The sequence below is a fragment of the Sinocyclocheilus rhinocerous genome, unplaced genomic scaffold (assembly GCF_001515625.1).
Source record: "Sinocyclocheilus rhinocerous isolate Xijiao unplaced genomic scaffold, SAMN03320098_v1.1 scaffold2159, whole genome shotgun sequence".
In the NCBI taxonomy this organism is placed as follows: Eukaryota; Metazoa; Chordata; class Actinopteri; order Cypriniformes; family Cyprinidae; genus Sinocyclocheilus; species Sinocyclocheilus rhinocerous.
Genome location: NW_015645106.1, coordinates 86,475 through 94,719, shown reverse-complemented (window position 1 = coordinate 94,719; position 8,245 = coordinate 86,475).

The following is an 8,245-nucleotide window of genomic DNA, read 5'->3' as shown; positions in this document are numbered from 1 at the left end:
ATTTTTAAAGAAATATCGAATTGCAAGATATAAACTCAGAATTATAACTCTTTTCTTGTGATTACAAGTTTACATTTCACAGTTCTGTTGTTTTTTAAAGAAATTATAAAGGTAATTGTGACTTTTTATCTCACAATTCTGACTTTTTTCCCCCTCTCAATTGCAAGTTAACCTTGCAATTATGACATTTTTCTCAGAGTTGTGAGATACAAAGATATTGCAAGTTATAAACTCAGAATTTCGGGAAAAAAGTATGAATTCTGAGAGAAAAATGCAACTTCAAATCCAGAATTGCAAGACTTAAACTCAGAACTGCGACATGTAAACTTGGCATTGCACGAAAACAGGTCAGAATTCTGAGTTTAGAAGTCAGCATTGCGAGGGGGAAAATAGTCTGACTTGTAAGATAAAAACTCGCAATTAACTTTTTTTTAATTTCCTTGGTTGAATCAAAAGTCCTTAGTTTTCTCATTCTTTGAATGATTTTTCCCCCATGCCAATCTATTGTGCTGTAATATATTTCTATTAAACCAGCCTTCAATTGCACATACAAAGCAAACTGCATTTGGTTGCTAGAAATGTCATTCAGACATTCTCCTGGCCAGAATAACCTACAATGTGAACCAGACCTTATGCTGATATTCAAAAGTCAGACTATGCAAGCATTTATTTATTATCTATTATCATTTCTCAAATTTAGGATTCGTGTTTCTAGTCAATCAACCCTCCAATCAATAATAATAGTGATGATGACCTTAGCAAACACAATCAATAATGACTAGTGCATTTCAAGATTCTCACAAGTCCCTGGCGTTCACTTTCTGTTTAAGTCTCTGGAAGGCAGAGCGTCGTCGGGCAGGTTGTTGAGAGTGAACTCAAGGAAGCAGTTTAAATTTGCATGAATCACTCTCAGATCAAAGGAGCGGCGGGGCGCCAGTCACTCGCAGAGCTCAAATATGATGGAATGTTTATTTCTGGGTCAGTGGGGGTGCTAATGAGAATGCATTCTAAGAACGAGAGCGCGAGCGAAGGCCTGAACAGCGGCTCTTGATTGGTTCGGTTTGACAGCCGCTCACCGGGAAGGACATTGAAAATGACAGGCCGCCTGCGACCGGAGAGAGCTACACCAACTAATACAGCCAAAATAACGGAGAGAGAGCAGAGACATGTTTTATTTATGGGCTTGCTACCTGAGCTAGACTTTCACATACAAAACTTTCTATGCAGAAAAAAAAAAGTCATATATTTACAGCAATAAAACACCGGAAATGTCAAGTTTACTGTCACTCTTCCCACTGCAGACCAAGAGAAAAGTAATCAAATATAGCCTTGTGAAAAAGAACTGTGCTTAACTATTCAATAGGCTATGTGCTTGTGGTGTACTTCATATCTTAAAAGCATAGACAAATGGTCAAAAGAGTAGAATAATTTAGATTTTTTTTTTTTTTATCTCTAAAATATCTTTAAAAAATCTCTTCTGCTCATACGGCTGTATTTATTTAAACAAAAAAAAAACAAATGCCGTAAAAACAGTGATATTGTGAAATATTATTGCAATTTAAAATAGCTGTTTTCTATGTGAATATCTGTTAAACTATAATTTATTTCTGTGATGCGCAGCTGTATTTTCAGCATCATTCCTCCAGTCTTCAGTGTTACATGATCTTTCAGAAATCATTCTAATATGCTGATTTGCTAATTGCTCAACTAATTGCATTTAATATAAATTTAAACTACAATACATTCTCATTCAGTTACAAAAAATGCAATTATATGTCATTAAACATTACATTCAATATATTTTTATATATTTTTACAATAAACACTTTTATAAAGTATGTTGCGTGTACTTAGCATTTCATGCAGAACCACGTTACAACACATGAGAATGACAGTGTGACTGCAGACATTACAGCAAAATAATGCTGTAAACAGCACATACTGTACAAACAGTCATGAAACAGCAAACACTGCATGCTGATGTGGTTCTGTTCGAGAGGAGATGCATTGACAGTACAGCTTCTGAGCTGGATTTCTAGTGCATCTCACTTATTATTGAACTTGTGAATGTGTAATTCTTTCGTTCATTAGAAAGTGTCTAACGAGATGAGCAAAGCCATGAAGAAAGGCTGAAGGTTAAGCAATCGAAGATGTTTACACTTCTGAAAACCACTCAGGTGAGCTGATCTGTGAGAAAACACGTGACCCCATCAAATCAATTGAGTTCAACAAACACTAATTACCAGCAATACAGTCAGTGGAATACTAGCTTACACTGTGCAGTTTACCTACTATTAAAAAAAACATAGTATAAGAAACAGTATGTATTATGATAAAAGTGTCAAACACTGCCAACAGCTGTCTGTCTAGTCAAGTCGCTTTTTACAACAAACATTGTTTTAAAGCAGCTTTACAGAAAATCATATTCTTAATGTTTAAAATATCTTTGCCATGTAGATGCATTTAGCATATTAGAGCTGGATGATAATATAGTTTTTTTTTGCGAACAATCAAGCAGTTGAGGTTTGCTAGTACATACTATTAAATGTGAGTGTGTATACTGTGACTAAAGTTGGCTATAATTGTAGTAGTTGTATAATTTGTTATTAATTAATTAAATCAGTTTATTTATTCATTATGTGACGATATTGAAAATGATAAAGCATTTGAGGCATATAATCTTGGAACTGAAAATTGTTAATTAATATTTGTAATATAATTTTGGTATGTTATTCCAAGTATAGTGAGAATGTGTGTTAGTGGTTGTGAGTGTGAGTGTGAGTGTGAGAGTGAGAGTGAGTGTGAGTGTGAGTGATATTTTAAAGCTAAAAGCCATGGCCACAAAGACTAATTTGCTCAATTAAATCTTGATCTGAATGTGTAGTTTGATTAAAGATGCATTTATTCAAGCAAACTGGAAGATTTCTGATGCACGAGTAAATGCTCAGATAATTGACGTATATGTGCTTTTTTACACTATGAAATCGCAGGTGCTAATTGAAACAGAGCAGTGAAAAGACAGTGTTTCAGACATGCAGTCAGCCAGGATTGATGTGTAAAATGAAGTCATAGCACTTTGAGCAAAGTGAAAGTTAACTGCAAAAGACTGAAATCCAATTCACTCCGTCTCCTTCATCTCTCTCTCTTTAAATACGGTTCTCGTTCTGGAAGTTTCACACACCAGCTTTACACTTGAATTTATTGAGATTGTTTAATTAGTTGAGAAACTTCCACAAAGCACATTTCTTCTAAAATGTCCCTTTATCACACAATATAAAGGACTGTTTGGTTTTATTGTTCCGCTTTTCTTGCTCTGAGACAAAATAACTATTGACTTATCACAGCTGCATTGCCTGCTTATCTCTCTTCCTTTAAAAGATAATTTCATTTTACGCTTTATGCAAAGTCTATAAAGTAATATTTTGGGTTTTAGACAAAAGGATTTTGCTTTAAGTGGATAAATAGGAATTGATTCATAAAAACACTGCTCATATTTGAAATTGGAAAAGAATAAAACACAAAGCCGACTTCTGTCACATTGAATATGCAGAATTGAGCCAAAGTCTTTAATGAAACTTTCACATAGAGAGTAAATCACTGACCACTATGAACAACAACCACATACACAATACCAGCAGAAGATTTCCTCAAAACAGGACTGTCATTTAATCCTGTGGCATGTGAGGCAAATGTCATCATTTTTATTTGCTGACAAAGTTGATGAATCATCCTTAAAACAAACATACATTTTACAACCTGTGAAGTCATGGTTTATAGTTTTTTTTTTCTTTTTTTTTATAAATTATCACCTGATTTTGAAACAGAACCACTTTTTTTTTTTTAATGACACAAGATTGGCAAAGTTCACCCATTTTCATCTGTCTCCCTGAATGTTTAATTATACAAAGATTTGTCTGGTGTGTAATTAGTCTCACAGGCAGTCTGTATTAACTGTATGCCTCATATAGAGCTCACAGAGTTCAACAGCACCTCTTAGTGTTAGAACCAGGAACCACACACAGGCCTGTATAGGGATAGTTCAGCCAAAAATGAAAAATCTCACAAAGTTTCCTGTAAGGGGTAGGTTTAGGGGTAGGGTTGGTGTAGGGCAATAGCACATACAGTTTGTACAGTATAAAAACCATTACGCCTATGGAATGTCCCCATAAAACATGGAAACACAACATGTGTGTGCGTGTGTGTGTGTGTGTGTGTGTGTGTGTGTGTGTGTGACATCAGGTCACATCAGGGTGAAGAGACTGACGCGTGATTAGACAGTGTGCAGGAATCCATGTGTGCAGCGTTTCAGTCCATTTGCCTCTTATTGAGTAAAGTGTTCCTCAAACACAGGCTGTCAGACTCAAGCGGAGCGTGACTGCAGTTGTCTGAGACACTTTCACATCTCACACCAATTAACATTTAAAACACTCTCAGTCACACACACACACACACACACACGTACGTGAGACACAAAGGAAGGAATAGCGATTGATTAAGTGCAAACACAAATGACATCCAATCATGTACTAAACATCTGACGAGGAGACGTTTTCTTTCATCAGTCTGTTTTCAAGCATCAGCTAAGCAACTGAGCTCACAAATGCCATAACAAGATTCATAAGTCACAAAACACCTTGAGTTTTCTGTGAGGTGAGTGTATGAGCACTGATTCCTGAGCACTGGGACTGAACGGCCACAGAACTGATATTATCTATATTTATGCTAGAGAGCTAGAAATCATTTTGGATTAATTTTCTCAAAAAGATGTGTGTTTTTCCTCACCTATTACCAGATATGAGTTTGATGTACAAAACTAATGCATCAAATACTAAATCTTGACTTGTCTAATGAATGAAATGAGACTACAGGATGCTTTCAAACTGATTTTCATCTTCGTTTGTTTTAATAATCGCCAGTCAGACATTCACTAGACAAAAATTACAGTGCAGACAAAGCAACCATATTTTACACATCACACCTGTATTAAATGCAGCAGCTGTTTTGCTTTTCTGGTGTTTATACAAATAGAATCTACTTAAAATGATAATATCTAAAAATCCTGAATAATTTCTTTATCATTTATGTGATGGAACATTGAAATAAAATAAATACAATACATTTGTGTTGCGTTATTAGAAAATAATAAGAACATAATAAATTACATAATATAATAATATCAAAATAGCACTTTCAAGATGAAGACTGACTTTGATATTTGCTGATTCTACAAACATTATCATAAGGTATTGGCCAAAGTATACTATCTTATGAAAAGTGTTCTTTTTTAATTAATTACTTTCCTTCTAGTAAAGTATATAATGTTTCTTTCAAAGGTACATATTTGTATTTCTTATTATAAGTTATTTTATGTTTGAATCAATATGAAGTAGTTGGTTTAGGGGAGTGAAACACAATATAATGTCATACTTTTTACAAAAAAGAAAGAAAAGAAAAACAAAATGAAGAAAATTTAAGTTTTCAAAATTATTTCCTCTTAATTTAAGAGCAAATTATGCTATTATGAAGGTGAAGTTGTGTGATGTGTTTAGTCTCAACAATCAGTGAGTGTGTGTGTGTGTGTGCGTGCGTGCGTGCGTGTGTGTGTGTGTGTGTGTGTGTGTGCGAGTGCGTGTGTGTGTACGTGTGTGTGTTTGAGAGACAGTAAATGTATAAAAAGACATGATGAATATCAGCGTGCATCAGCTTTCTGCAGCATCTGTGTGTGTTTAGTCGTCTGCTGAGCATCACAGATCATATTTGTCTTCATCTGAGAGACTAATTCTAGATAAATGGATGAAAACGAGAGAGGAGGAGTGAACAGGAACTATTCCCTGGAAAGACAGATGTGTGTGTGATTAGAGGAGCGGCTGTCATATCTGCTTTCCTCTTCTTACAGTTTTTTTCAATTGCTTAAGCACAATTTTGAAAACGGGGCCCGGTTTTTCAAATCCCTTCACACAATTAGCACAACACTACACCAAAGTAGCACAACACCTCAGATAATTTGCAAAATGGAACACTTTTGTCAAAACTATACAATGTCTTATAAAAACCTATTGTGCTTCAAAGAAGGCACTTTACCATACAACAGTCAAGGTGATTCATCACAAGTCACTAAAGAGACAAAAGGCTTCAAGGTGGCTAGGTTTATTGGGGCCAGATTTCCTTGTAAGAGACAGGTGGAGGACCCTGTACAAACTCCCTGTTGAGAAGCGAACTGCTGATCTGCAGTGGAGGATCATTCACGGGGCCATAGCTACAGACAGACATGTGGCACACCTGAATCCAGCAGTGGGTGGGCAGTGTAGGTTTTGTGGCGAGGGAGAAGATCTAGAGCATTTGTTTTTAAAATGTAGTAGACTAAATAATTTGTTTGAATTACTTATAACTTGGTTTCAAGGGTTTACAGAAGAATTTTCAGATAAAGTATTTATAGGAGGACTGAAATATAGATTTTTATTAAGAAGGAGAGTGTGCTTATTGAATTATTTAATAGGGACAGCGAAATTGGCCATATGGAAAACGAGGAAAAATAAGGGCCTAGAGTTGGCAGCAACTGATCCTAAAGTAATGTTTATGTGTTTGGTGGTAGCAAGAATAAGAACAGAGTTTGCATATTACAGTCTTATAAATAATGTAAATGCTTTTTGTGAAATTTGGTGTATTAATGAGGTTCTATGTGTTGTACATGATGATCAGGTGGTCTTCAGTTTTTAAATAATATTTATGTTTTTAATTGCATTTTGATGTATTGGGATGTGATGTTCTAATTAGGAATGTAAGAATTTGTAAAAAATAAAGTGTTTCTAAACCTCTCTCTCTCTCTGTCTCTCTCTCTCTCTCAATTCAATTCAATTCAATTCAAATAGCTTTATTGGCATGACAAAAATAAATGTTGTATTGCCAAAGCATTAAGACAACAAAGAGAATGGTTTAACATCTGAACATTTACATTAGAACATCTGAACATTTATTTATATATTATATTAAAAATAATAATAATAATAATAATAATAACGATTTTCCTGTAGCAACTGCTGGACTGAGAAATGTAACATTATGTACTCTCTCTCGCTCCCTCTCTCTCTCTCTCTCGCTCTCGCTCTCCCTCTCGCTCTCCCTCTCGCTCTTCCTCTTCCTCTTCCTTGGCCTCTTCCTCCACCTTGTTCTCTCCGGATTCCCCCTCTCATCCGCACTCTCCCTCTTCCTCTGACATCGTCCATTTTTGTTGAAGACAGGTGAACTTACCTGTTGCCTTCTTATAGTGCTTAAACCTGATTGGTGTGTCTACAATTAAGCACCAGTGTGTGTGCACACCTGGTGGCTGTGTTTAACCAATTGGTTCATGGGTGTGTTCATTTGAAAGCCTTTGCTTTGAAATTGCAAGGAAATGACATCATGATAAATTTCTGTGTCAAATGCATACAAGTGTGTTTAGTGTTTTGCAAATCACTGTGTGTAATGTTTTGCAAAAAGTGTGAAGCTGACAATGTGCTTACAGTTGTGCAAATCTAGGCCGGTGTTTTGCTCCTTGAGTGTAAGGTTTTGCTAATTGTGGGAAAGTTTTCATTTTAGTGTGTAAGCAATTGAAAAAAACTGTATTGGGATGATTGACTGTCGCCATGGTAACAGATTATGGAGCAGGAGGAAGATTCCTCGATGGACATCAGCAGATCGATTCTGGAGAGAGAGAATGAAGGAGGTGCACGTGTTGATCTGGGTTTCTTCATATATGAGACAAGATGTCTTTTTTTTTTCTTTGATACCAAATAGTGAATTTGTAACAACTCTTATTTTGACTTCTTGTTCTGTTTCTTTATATAGCTACTCATTTTTTTCAGTGTCTGTGCTTCTAAACTCAGTAAGGAAGCAAAAGATAAACATTTGTATCGAAAACTATTATTCTGTTAAATCTGTTCAGAAATATATGCGTAAGATTGGAATTCAGATTCTAGAATGAGCGAAAATTTGATGCCAAATAATGAGTTCGTAGCAAGTTTTATTTTGACTTCTTGTGTTTCTTTATTATGAATCACTTTTATTCAATGTCTATGTGCCTCTGAAATTCAGTAAGTATATAATAATATATAATATAATAGAAAACAATTATCAAACTAGCACTTTCAGGATGAAGGCTAACTTTGATATTTGCTGATTCTATAAATGTTTTCATAAATATTTAATTTTGACCAAACTAGGGACACAGATGGGAAATCTCATAAAAGTTTATATATATATATATTTA